Source organism: Geospiza fortis, unplaced genomic scaffold (assembly GCF_000277835.1).
Source record: "Geospiza fortis unplaced genomic scaffold, GeoFor_1.0 scaffold164, whole genome shotgun sequence".
NCBI classification, from domain to species: Eukaryota; Metazoa; Chordata; class Aves; order Passeriformes; family Thraupidae; genus Geospiza; species Geospiza fortis.
This window is the reverse complement of record NW_005054426.1, coordinates 1,661,024-1,674,030: the sequence shown is the minus strand read 5'-3', so window position 1 is coordinate 1,674,030 and position 13,007 is coordinate 1,661,024.

The following is a 13,007-nucleotide window of genomic DNA, read 5'->3' as shown; positions in this document are numbered from 1 at the left end:
TGGAAAACAGCACCTGCACTGCCCTCCCGTGGAAATCTCACCAATCTGTGCCTGGCAGCTCGAGCAAGCCGCTGTGCTGGCATTTCAGCCTCTATACAGAGCAGACAGCCCCAGAGAAGTTCCCTAACAAACCAGAGGGCCAAAGGACAAGATTGCCTAAGCGTGATCCTTACTCTCCACGGTTTAATGAGTTTAAGAGGAAGTCAAGAGTAACATATATTCTCCTTGAACACTGGAAGAAAATCCAACCCCAAGCGTACAAAAAGCTTTACATTTTATTATATTGCATGTAATAAAGAAAAGATTAACCTTTTATTCCAGGAAAGTTCTGTCATTTGTTATTTAATTAGTTTTCACTAATTAATTAGAATTTTTAAGCTCCTCTGTCTCTCTGGGAGAAAGTGGCTTAGGTGCCTCCCTTTTTCTTCTTTTCTTTTGCTGCTCCTCTTCTTCCTCCTGCTTCCTTTCAAAGTCCTAATCCCATTTTTGTATCCTCAGTATTACACTCCCTCATTCTCTCTTTGTCTGAGAGTTTTCATAGCTTTACACTTGCTGGGAACAAAGTTGGACCAGAATTTACAGAATATTTTTTGAGGTGACCTGTTCCTGAAGGCCAGATCATATAAACCCAGAAGATAAAATTAAGGAAAAGGAATTTCCCTGCAGATGCTCTTGCAGAATTTCACCTTTTATATTTCACTGGAGGAGTAAAAACTATTTAGTGCTCCACTGAGAAAGCTACTGTGACAGCACAGATTTGCTCAGGGTTTTTGTTTTCATGCAGAGTACAACATTACTTTCCATTTTACTTCATTGAAAGAAGAATCCAAATTTAATGCCAGTTCACACACAGCTGGTGTCTTCACAACTTTATTAATGAAAATTTGCTTTAAACAAATTGAAGATGAATGAGAATTATTTATTACAAAAGTATTGAATTCTGAAACATTATAACTTTTCCATTAGTGGGTCCCTTGGCTTAACTTCCCCTTTTCACTTAAAGATATGCCAAGCTGAGTGGCATGTTTTCAAATCACAATTAAAATCAATCAGTTACAATTTCTTCCACACACAACAACTTTCCACTGTTACTTTAGAGAACAGACTGATTAGTCTCAAAGGCTCATATTTTTCCAGGAGCAGATCAGTGGCTTAGCAGATCATTCCCTCCATCAACCTGGTAACATTCCTATGGCAACTACACCACTTGCACATATAGAAGAAGCAATTTTGGGAAAAAGTGTAGCTTATGTCTGTATCACTAGAAGCTCAAGTTGTTTGCTACATTATGGACTGAGAGCTCCACAACCCACAAGTGATTCACAATTACAGTTTAGGAGAAATTTACAAACTACGGAAATCTTGCCTACCTTTTGGACATGCTGGTACTTCTGGCAATTTTAGGGAAGTTTAACAGGAAATCAATACATGACAGTAACTTTGAAAATATTTGGGATCTACATTTTAGTATACATGGACAAGACCTAAATTGATGCCAGATTTTTTAAATGCTTCATTTGGACTACTAGTTCCTCAAACTGAGCAAAAATAAATTTCTCTTATAGTTTTGGTTTTATTTTGCACATTATACATTGTTACTTCTCAATGATTTGTCCAGAATTTGGCAGGGCATTAATTTAATATTGGTAAATCCCTCTCAAAAAATTTACAAGCTACAAGACTTTCCATCATATAAGATAAATTTTTTCAAAGCTTTAGCTCTATGAACCTTCATATATTTATATGAAAACATGTTCATTCTCATAAATTTCAATGATTCATCCCTCTCTTCTACCAAAACACTGTGACAGTGGTCACTGGGGTTGTCAGGTGAGGGAAAAGATGAGAATGTTGACTCCATGTTCAGAAGGCTTGATTTATTATTTTATTATATATATATATATTACATTATAACTATACTAAAAAGAAATAGAAGGAAAGGTTTCCTCAGAAGGCTAGCTAAGAATAGAATAGAAAAGAATGATAACAAAAGCAGCTGGCTCGGACAGAGAGAGAGAGCTCACTCTGCCGTGACTGGTCACTGAATCAAAACATCCACATGAGACCAATCACGGATCCACCTGTTGCATTCCACAGCAGCAGATAACCATTGTTTACATTTTGTTTCTGAGGCCTCAACTTCTCAGAAGGAAAAATCCTAAAGAAAAGGATTTTCACAAAAAGGATGTCTGCAACAAAACACTCTTGAAGTGTTTCAGGAGGATAGGTGTCCTCCTAATGACAATTTAGTATTAACAAAGAAATCAACACCATTAACCCATTACAGACTGATTAGTTTAAAATGCAAATGTAACAGAGCAGTTAACCTAAATTAAACAAACAAACAAAGGACAGTCAAGTACTTCAGGAAAAAACCAAAACTTTTTCACCTCCACATTCAGGACAGAAATTGAAGCATACAATGATGCTGGTGCAGACTGTGCATCAGAATCCTCCTCTGTTTTTGATAGGCCTCAGTTCTGATATCATATAAACACCCAGTGCTCCTTCAAGTCCAATCTGATGGTGGTTTATAAGGTGACAAATTCCGAAAGTGAGCAGAGAAGCTCTCTGTGCAGACAAAAACCAGCTGGTCTCTGACTCAGAGTTCACAACCTAATCTATGCATATTTATAACACCGCATGTATATGAATTTAAGCTGCGAGATCTTCTCTTAAATCAAAAAAATCTGCTGGCAAACTGCAGCTCTTTCACATAAAGAGACACATTACACAAACAAAATCTCATGCAAACATTCCAGTTGTCAAATTTAGGTCACATTACTTTTGCAAGTTTTCCAAAACTTTCACTTGAATACGTTTTGACCACGTCTTGCACTTTTTGATGTTATTGGTCTGGAAACCTGCTCCCCCTTGAAGTTTTGCTCTTGACATAAACAGGGACAGCCTGTAAACAATTATCAACAGCAATGACACAGTGTGGCCCTGCCAGCACAGCATCACATTTTGCTTCTGCTACACAGAAGAGAAAGGTTTCAACACCTCCTGAACTCACCCTTTGAGACTGTCAACGTCTGACCAACATCAAGCATCTGAAATGCTTTCTTTTTCTAGTTCATCTTCTTTGTCAACTATATTTTGAAGATCTGTCCAATGTCCCAGGAGAAAAATTTGGGATCTGGGACAGAGGTCACAGATGTAGCTGTAAAATGTATTTGGCAGTCATCCAGATACTCCTAAGTTTGGCAAAATCACTTTTTTTTTCCTGAGAACTCAATATAAATCAGTTCATTTCTATAAATTTATTAATGTATAATGTGATTTTCTATAAATGTATATGCAAATCAGTTATTGATAGGTCCACACCTTTGAAAGCAATAAATAGCCAAACACAACTGTAAGTAATTAAAGATTCCAGGGTTTCTCTTTCTGATACTTCAGACTAAACAGTAAGTTGGAATACACACTTAAGTTTTAAAAGTTAAAATAATTTTGAGTGCCCAAATGTGTTCCATGAAAGCGGCACTCACACTTCAAACAACAGAGAGAAGATCATTTCCCTGTACAATTTAGAGACTTTATTCTGTTATTGAGCTTTGGGTAGGGATGCCATATAGCAGTGGGGTAAAAATTCATTGTTTGCATCAGGGTCTATGCCTGGTATGTATCTCAGCTCCTTTCCCACTAAAAGCACAACCAGCAATGGAGAGTGATGTACCTGGAAGTGCAACAGAGTGTACAGGGATGATTTATTTTACTTAAGACATCTCTGGCTCTCATGGATTTGGCCTGATGTTTCTTTTGGATTCATTATGAGCCAAATTCAGCCATAGCAATGAGCATTTGTTTACCTTCTACTTGGATCAAAGGAGATTTTGAACACAAATTTGAACTCCGGGGCTAGTTCATAGGTATTTATGTTTTTTCCAAGCTTAGGATCTGCTCTTAAACAAAACATAACTGCCTTCAGGAGAAGTTTTGTTTACAAAAAGCAAGATGGCAAAATGCAGCTTCTGTTATTTACAGCTTTGCTGCAGTTTTACAAGAGCCAATTTTTTTCTTATGCTCATCCCTTCCTTACAATGAAGGTACACAATCACAGATGCCTTGCACATTTCATTTCAACTTCAAGGCATTCTGACAAAAGAAAGCATTCAAATTCACAGCTGGATACAGATCCAGTGAAACCAATAGAGCTGTCACAGCTTACTCCTACAATGAATCTGACCCTAAATCTAAAACTGCATGGCAAGGAGAGGAGGAAAATTGACACAAACTGTGATGGAGGAAGCCTCACATGATAATAATTAAAAATTACTTGCAAAAGAAATGTCCAGGCTGGGATTACCAGCAAATTCATACTTGATTGGAATAAACTCTTACTTGTCCAGAAGATGAGCTTTCTTTGGTAAGTGTACTGTCATTCCAAAGGAGTTGTCAAAGGATAAGATGTGTACCAAATCCATTATAACCGGAATCAGTGGTCCTGTAGTGACTTCAGAACAGAAATGAATCCAAAGGACACACCTCTCAAGTTTCAGTGGACTCAAGAGCAGGGAAGAAATAAAGACCCTTGTTTCCTCACATACAAGCAGGAGGAACAAGAGTTGTGTGAGCAGGGCCATGGCTCCCTCTTCCACACTCTTCCCATCTGCAGAACTAGATGGGTTTAGTTCATTCCACAGGATCCAGCAAACACAATGTGCCTCAGAGAAGACTTCTCCCCAGGCAGTGGAGAACATGTGTCCCACACCCTAAACAGGAATTTTGACCTAAAGTTCCAAGACTGCAGACACAACCTGCAGCTGATTTAATTGAATGTCACCTGCTGCCACACAGCTATTTTGTGCTGTGAGTAAAATGAGGTCCAAGTGTGATGTCCTGGCAGGCACTGAGTTCTGTGGTCTGCACCCTGGCCATGGTCTCCCCTGGGTTATGAGACTACAACAGAGTACAGGACACCAAAAGAAGCAGTGTGGCTGGCACAGCAACAAGTGAGACGCAACTGAATTCTTATCATGGGATCTAATTCGCTAATAAAAGAATAGACTGAGAAACATCTTGCTGACAGTAGTGGCCAAAGGAGAGGAGCTCACAATTTCTGTGGTTGTGCTGGGTGCTATCTCCTATGTCAGCACTTTTGGATATGCAGTTTAGAGTAGGAGGCTGGAGTTTTACACTAACTCCTTCGCCACAGAATTATACCTGGAAATGTTTTCTGCCGTTATCTTGAAGCCTGTGCACATTAAAGTACTCTAAATATAATTAAACCCACCACCTTTTAGTTGAGAAAGCCTGCTATTTTATTAAGCAGCACAGCTGCTTTAAATGTTGATATTGAGTTCCAGGGTTTTGGGGAGAAAAATGCATATACTAGACACAAGCTCATTACACTAATTACTCTGTTTCATTAAGAGATAGTATTAATTTTCCAGGAAATCTGCAGCAAACTACACTGCAAGTACAAACAAAAGAGTGAAGTGGGAAACAGCAATCAGACATGGCATTTCCAGAGCAGTGTCAGTGTGGCTCCACGAGGGAGAAGCTGAGGGATCTGCATCTGCTCTGTGCTGCCACCCAGCTCCAAAGGCTCCTGCAAGCAATGCTCCCAGCTCCAGGGAAGAATCCAAGAGCCATGGGAAATCTAGGGACTAAAACATTGGCAGAGGCCTGGTGCCTAAAATTTTTCTTCTGATTTTAGGCAACAGGCTGCTCCCAAGCTTATTCAGGTACGATGAGGCACCTGTTTTTCCCCCCGTGTAAAGGGTTTTAAGTGCTGGCAAAACCAGGGTGACCCAGGTGATGGTGCTATCATCCAATCTTTTCCATACTGTTTTATAGTCATTAGTCACAAAACACTTTTGAATATTGACATTCCTATGCACTCAATCACAGTGTAGCTCTAATGATACTTACAAGGTTAACCCAATCAGACTTCAAAGGAAGTATTTCAAGACCCTGTTTTCTCTATTACAAATGTAATTCAAAATCAGAAATTTGGTTTCTCTCCAAGCTGAGTGACAGTCAGAGACTACAACATATTTCCTCCTCTCTCTGATATGTGCCAATCAACTGCACTGTGCTCCTGCCATTCAATTATCACAGCACAGAAAGCAAATGTTAACACAGGGAATTCTGTGAGCTCTGCAGCCTTTGAGTTGTTTTCTATCCTTTGTCTCCCCTGTCCAGCTGACAAGGGGGAGTGATAGAAAGGGTTGGTGGCATCCAGTCAAGGTCAACTCCCCACTCCATCAATTACAACTCAATAAAGGGAGATATGAAAAAAAAAAGCAGATATTGCACAGCCAGGTGAAAAACAGCAGGACAAGAGCAAGACTTACTGCTCAGCCAGTGAAAGTGCAGTGCTGTGCAGCATTTTGCATAGGTAGAAAAGCTCTTCTGCCTCCCACCCTGAAAAAATTCACTCAAAATGAATGAACAAACGAACCCACCACAGTGGCTGATATACTGGCACTGGGACCTGTGCAGGTTTGTCTCCTTAGAAACCATGAACAGGGAGGGTCCATTTCTTAGAGACCAAGAACACCAATGAACCAGTTCTGCCTGCAAGACCTACCCCGTCATAAATATGGTCAGTAACCCGTGTTTCAGACAACAAAAATGTTTCAGATAAACACACACATGATGGTTCTGCTCTTGCCTCCTCAGATATTTGTACCAGCCCAGGGAAATTCAGGGACCTTTCAATACTACTCAGTTCCTTTTATTGCATCATATTTTAATCTATTTGTTAGCAAAAAGACTGTCCAAAAAGCAGATGCAGCAGCAGCTCCATGGCTCAGTAACTAGACTACAACAGGAATATGGTAAGCAGTAGCACATCCTAATGCTGCTGAAGTCATTAGCAAAGATTTCTTTGACTCCAGAAAATCAGGATGAAGCTCTGAAACACTCTTGTGAAGTCAGCTGGCATTTTTCTGGACTCTAAAACATTTTCTGGTTGGAGTATATGTGCATCAGGTCTAAGCTTGTCTTTCTCAAAGGCCCTTCAGAAACAGCATGTGATCCATAAGAAGTCAAAGTTACTGATACAGAGCAAACAGATTTCAAGTTTCATCAAATACTGAGCCTGGTTCTCTCTCACTTACATTGCCTTTATACCTGCAAAATATCAGTGCATGAATCAAGAATAACTTACCTGCACTGAATAGCTCCTGATTTATGTGTTACTTGGAATTCACAGCAGTGCATAAAAAGTCATAAATCAGACCCACTGCTTATATTTTTAAGTACATTCCTACTCGTGTGAGAGCAAGATCCTCAGTTATCATAAATCAGAACAGCTCTGCTTGCTTTCCTATCTTAAGAAGAATTACAGCATTTATAGCCACTAAGAGATTTGGCTCTCATTTCAATAATTTAATTGATAGGAGCTTCCCAAGTGTCTGTATGTGTAGTTCTGCAGCCGAGCCATGTTCCACTGTAGCTACAAGATGGATGAATCTTGCAAATGTTGTATTTCTGGTCAGCTTAGACATAAATGTAGAAGGCCTCTCTGCCACTCCTTCCCCCTCACACTTTTCCCCTGCCCCAGTGTGTGTCCTTCCCACTGGCTAGAGTCCTTCACAGAGACCTCCTTCATGGGCTCCTCTCCAAGGGCCATAGCTCCTGTCAGGAATCTTCTCCCGCACAGAGCAGCTTCCTTCAGGCCATGGCTACCTGGAGGTTAGCAAAATGTGGGTCTGTTGCAGACATTTCTTTTGTGAAAATCCTTTATTGGGATTTTTCGTGCTGAAGCTGAGAAGTTTCAGCAATGAGATGTAAACAATGGTTATCTGCTGCTGTGGAATGCAACAGGTCTGTCTGGATTGGCCCAGCTTGGATGTTTATAATTAATGTCCAATCAAGGACCGAGCTATCTCGGACAGAGTCCGAGAGAGCTGCCTTTGTTATCATTCTTTCCTTTCTATTCTTAGCTTAGCTAGCTTCTGAGGAAACCTTTCCTTCCTTTTCTTTTTAGTATAGTTATAATGTAATATATATATATATATATATGTATAAAATAAAATAATAAATCAAGCCTTCTGAACATGGAGCCAACGTTCTCGTCTCTTCCCTCATGCAAGAACCCTTGTGACCACTGTCACATGGGTCCAGAGTGGTGTCAGTCCCAGCACGGTCCTCTCCATGGCTGCAGTGAAATCCCTGCTTCCCCACAGGTCTGCAGGGGAATCACTGCTTCAATGCCCAGGGCACCACTACCGCCACTACCACCTACTCCTTCTCCTCAGTGACTTTGAGATCTGCAGGGTGGTTTTCACACTGTTTCTTTCCCCTCATGCCTTTCTCTCTCTCAGCACAGCTTTGCACACCTACTTGTACTATAGACACGCAGGGCAAGTCACCCTGAAATCCAAATACTGGGTGAAGCAGGAGTTTCCTGCAAAATGATTCCCTCCTCCCAACTCTTCCTGGAGCTGTGTATTGGAAGCAGGCAGCATCTTTGCCAGTGTTCACCAGCCAGAGGAAAAATCCTGACATGTAAATCAGACTATCCACAGTATAGGTGGTGTCTCCTCACTGCCTTCCTTTTGGCACCTTGCTGACTCCAGCTATGAAATCCTTAATCAATGTGTTCTCAGTCTGCAGTTGCTACTTTTCCCTGTTTCCATGGCTTGAGAGGAAAAGGATAATTCTAGAAGTATCAACTACTTACAGCCAGCCTTTGCCCTACTCAGAGGAGGACCAAAGAACTTTCCTCCTCACTTCATACAATGCAGGGAAAACAGCAGCAGCGCTTGCTTTATGGAACATACAAAATGGAAGCAAATAAACATGACAGCACTCTCTATAAGGAATGAGCAATCCTACAGGTACCATGTTCTCTCTCACATCATCTGCCCCTGTGTGACAGTTTTCTGGATTCCAGCACACGCCATTTGTTTGGACAAACCACCTCCAAGAGACCTGCCCGGTAATGCAGCAGACTGAAATCACCTAGAGGAGGTGCTATTCATTTTAGAGAAAAAGAGAATTCTGTATGTAGTGACTAAGTAATTTTGAGTCCCAAAGGCAGAAATACTCGCAAAGTGAAAGCCAACCTGCAACACATCACATAAGGAGGTTCAGTAGCACACAGGCTGCCTCCTGGTCTGCCCTGCTGCCTCTGGCACCTCTTCCTTGTGCAGCAGCTCATTCTGATTATCAGGACATGCTGGGCTGCAGGGACACACTGCTGGCCTATGAAGGTCCTAGCTATAAAACACCTCTGTTTCAGGCACTTCGGTGGAAAGCTGAAAGAACTCCTGTCAAGCAGAACTGTGGATTAAACTACACATAAAGCAGATTCCTCTTCACTGGGGGCAGTTAAGGATGACCTCCTGGACATTCTAAAGGACTACTTTAATCACTGCAGTCCAAAATGAAAAAAGACTAAAAAGGCCTTATTCTATGTCTGTCCCTCAGCTGTGGTCTATTTTTTTTAATAGGTTGAGGGAGATTACTTGAAAATGTAGCTATATTATACTATACTGTATAAATACTATACTGTAGCCACATTCTGGAAAAAAATGCAGTGCCTTGCAGGATCCAGACACACTGGCCCTGCATCAGCAACCAAATGATAATGCTGTTTTCCAACATCCATTAACAGATTCAGTATTTCACTAGTTCTTGACTGACTACTTAATGCCCTACATGGCACATTAAAACTTTGTTTCCCCCAAATATTGCTGTATGTAGCCTACCTTCAATGTAGTCCCTTTGAATTCAGTGATAGTTCTCATTTAGAGACAATAACTTGAGCAGAAGTGTGTAGGATCACAGAAATGTATTGGCTGTACATAGCAACATAGTTACTGCTAGAATAAAATAATAGTTTTGAAATTACTTCTTTATTTCAAAGACTACATGTAAATTGCTGCAGTTTACTCAGTAAAAGAGTGACCAAATGATCCATACTTGCATGGTTAAAACCTAAATGTCTACAACTTGAATTGACCCATGCCATATTTTTGTTTATATTCCTTTTTCATCCTGTTTAGAGTACACAGGCTTATACAGATCTTTAATACTAAAAACAAATCAGAACTATTTTAGCCTCTAATCTTGCTGATATTTACTGAGGAGGGAACAAGGAATGTGCCTGAAAGAGTCTGGCTCTTGAGACCAACCCCTCAGCATGTATGGCTGAAGCAGGGTGGTTAAAAACCTGAAACTGGAGAGCCACTGTGGGTCTTTGTGAGTTTAAATCCTACCATCTATGGAGTGGTAGCAATCCCAGCTACTGAAAGTCTCCTGCAGCATTTCCAGGATTATCTGTTTCTGTAGGGTTAGAGCTGCCTTTGGGGGGAGGGGGGTGCAGAATAAAGTGCAGAGGAAAACAAGAGTGGTACCTGGGAAAAATAATGGCTTTTTTTTTCCTTTTGAAACAAAAGAGTGGTTTTCCCAGTGGAGCTTGAAATCTAAACATTTTCCTTGGTTCTTGTTTTGTTCCAATTGTTTCACTTTTTCTGAGTCCTTAGAACTCTCCCATATTTAATGGGTGACTCTCCTCCAAAGCCAAAAGGAAGCAGATGTAAGGCCTGCAAGGGCTGCAGTCTTAACACACTGTAACACCAGCTGCGAGGATTAAATTGTCATCTTATGTTCCATGCTGGCAAAAGCTGAGTATGTGACAGAGATGGTGACAGTGGATTGAATGTCTGCGTGGCAGTTACTTTGAATATCACTCGTAGCACACACATCAAGCCAGTCAGCACATTAGTGCCTGTGACTGGGATCAGTCTGAGCAGTCATTACGTTGCCTTTCTTCCTTCATCTTGTGTGCTGCCACACATTGCAGCACCCCTCCTACAAGCCAGCATGCCTCCCAAAAGCAGGTTTTAGTTCCACACGCCATGTGGCAGAGGGGATCTGTCTCTCCTTCTTGCTCAAGGACACGGTGCTAGCTTCACAGACAATATTTCGCAGGTGAGACTCAGCCTGGGTGTGAAGCAGGCTGCTCCCAGGCAGACACCTCTGGACAATGGCAGGGCTGGTGCAGAGGAGCTCAGACAAGGACCTGGGAGGACACCTCCAAGCCAGGGCAGCACCTGGGGATGTTCTTTGCCTCTTGGCACAGCCCATTATCTGCCGCCACCATCCACGTCAGTTCCAGTTACCATCAGCCTGTAAATCCCAGCAGCTGAGGAACCAGCACATATTTGCTTCTGCTATCTCTCTTCCATGGTGGCCATTCCTGGCAGAGAGGCAGCGTGGACAGCTGGAGGTGGCAGCTTCTCAAACTACTCTAGCTTGCACTGCCAGGGCTTATCATCTGTGCACAGAGAGAACTCCAGCAAAAGTTGTTGCGTGGCTTTACAATTTTGCCTGTGGATGAAGTGGCAAAATCCAGAAAAATTGTGCTGGCATGGTACAGCTCACCAAAAGAACCTCATGTTCCTGCATTAGCTCTTCATCCTTTTTAAAACCAACATATGCTAAGGAGTCCTGAGCTGCTAATAGTTATTATTACAAGCCAGGGCTCTAAAGCACAAAGACTTTCCCTGCATTTTTGTAAACTTTTCTCACATTCATTTTTAAAGACCACACAGCTCAGATGCTGTCAGAAGGAGATTGGATGTTACATGCACCCAAGTGTGATTCGAGCCTGAGAGCTGTAAGGGGGAGCTGTTCCAGTCTGCCTCTAGAATTTGCCATCACTCTCCCATCTTCAAGAGGGGTGGTTTTTAAGCTGATAGACCAGAGATCAGAGGCATCAGTTTTCTTGATTTCCTTGCCACTTTCTGAAGCTAAACCAGTAGTTGGTACTGGAGTCTTGGCACTCGAAGTCTGAACCTCATTAAGCTGAAATCTGGGTTATGTTATATTTTTTTAAAATGCTCATTTTTGCTGATTCTCTCTCCATTGCTGGAATGAAGCTGATTATTAGTTGCATTTGCATTCCGCATGACACACACTATGACAGGTAGCAGAAAATACTCATCTGCGCATGTTTTATGATTCAAAAACTAGAGGACACCAGTCTGCAGATCCTGCAGCAAAGAAATCAAATGGATTATGTAGTGAGATTACACATCATCATTTCTGTACTGTGCCCTTCCCACAGGTGTGCTCACAGGGTTTGGGATTTTTAATATTATTTGATTCAGTTGATTTTCTGTATAACCTCTTTATTTTTTGACTGAAGCAGCAGAATTGGTTCCTTAATCCTATCTTTAAACCTTTGCTGGTACCTACTAAGTGGTGTTATTTATAGCCCAGGCAAGACTGGATGGTTTATTATAATGATGACTCAAGCCTATGCATCTTTATAACTCTTGCCAGGACTATTGGTGCCATGTTGTGAGGCTTATACAAAAGTGCTGAGAACCTTTACTGGTTGTTCCTCAGCTTTCTTGTCTTTCCTCTGTCCTGCCCAACTTCAAAGCAATAAACACTTGAACCTTCAGGACGCTGACAAATCTGGACAGGGCACAAACTTTGCAGCAGTTCCCTCAGCAGAAGCAGCTCACCAAACTGGAATGTTGAGGGGAGAAAAAAAGAAACTCTCTTAGTTTTCTGGTATTTTTGTTCTTCTTTTGATATGCTTTGGTAGCAATGAGGCATTCTCTCCACAGACAATTTGGGCCAAGGGGTGTCTGTGTGTGTGCAGTGTCTTGGCAACATTGGGTTGAGTCCTGAAAGTTCAAGGAAGGAACTTACTGTCCCTGGATTTTGATAGAAAAACTCAAATGCTTTCAAGTACCAGAGATCCAAAGGCAGAATTTGAGCACGGGTTACGTGGCCTGGCAGCTGGTGGCCCTCCGCACAGGCAATGGCATATGGATGGACCTGGCTGTTAGAAATGTGGTTGTGGGACATTCCCGGCTTCTGGGCACCAGCTGCAGCAAAGGAAAGCAGCTCTGGGAACCAGAGCAGGATTCCCTGGTGCCTTCACAAATGTTAGGTTGTATTGTTCATACATCCTCGGAATTAAGTGATTTAAGTAGATTTTTTGTGCTAATGAAATTTTCTTCTGACTCTAATCTGCAGAAACTGTTGGGCAATTTTGTCCTTCTGTGTAGCAAGAAGAAATTCTCCTT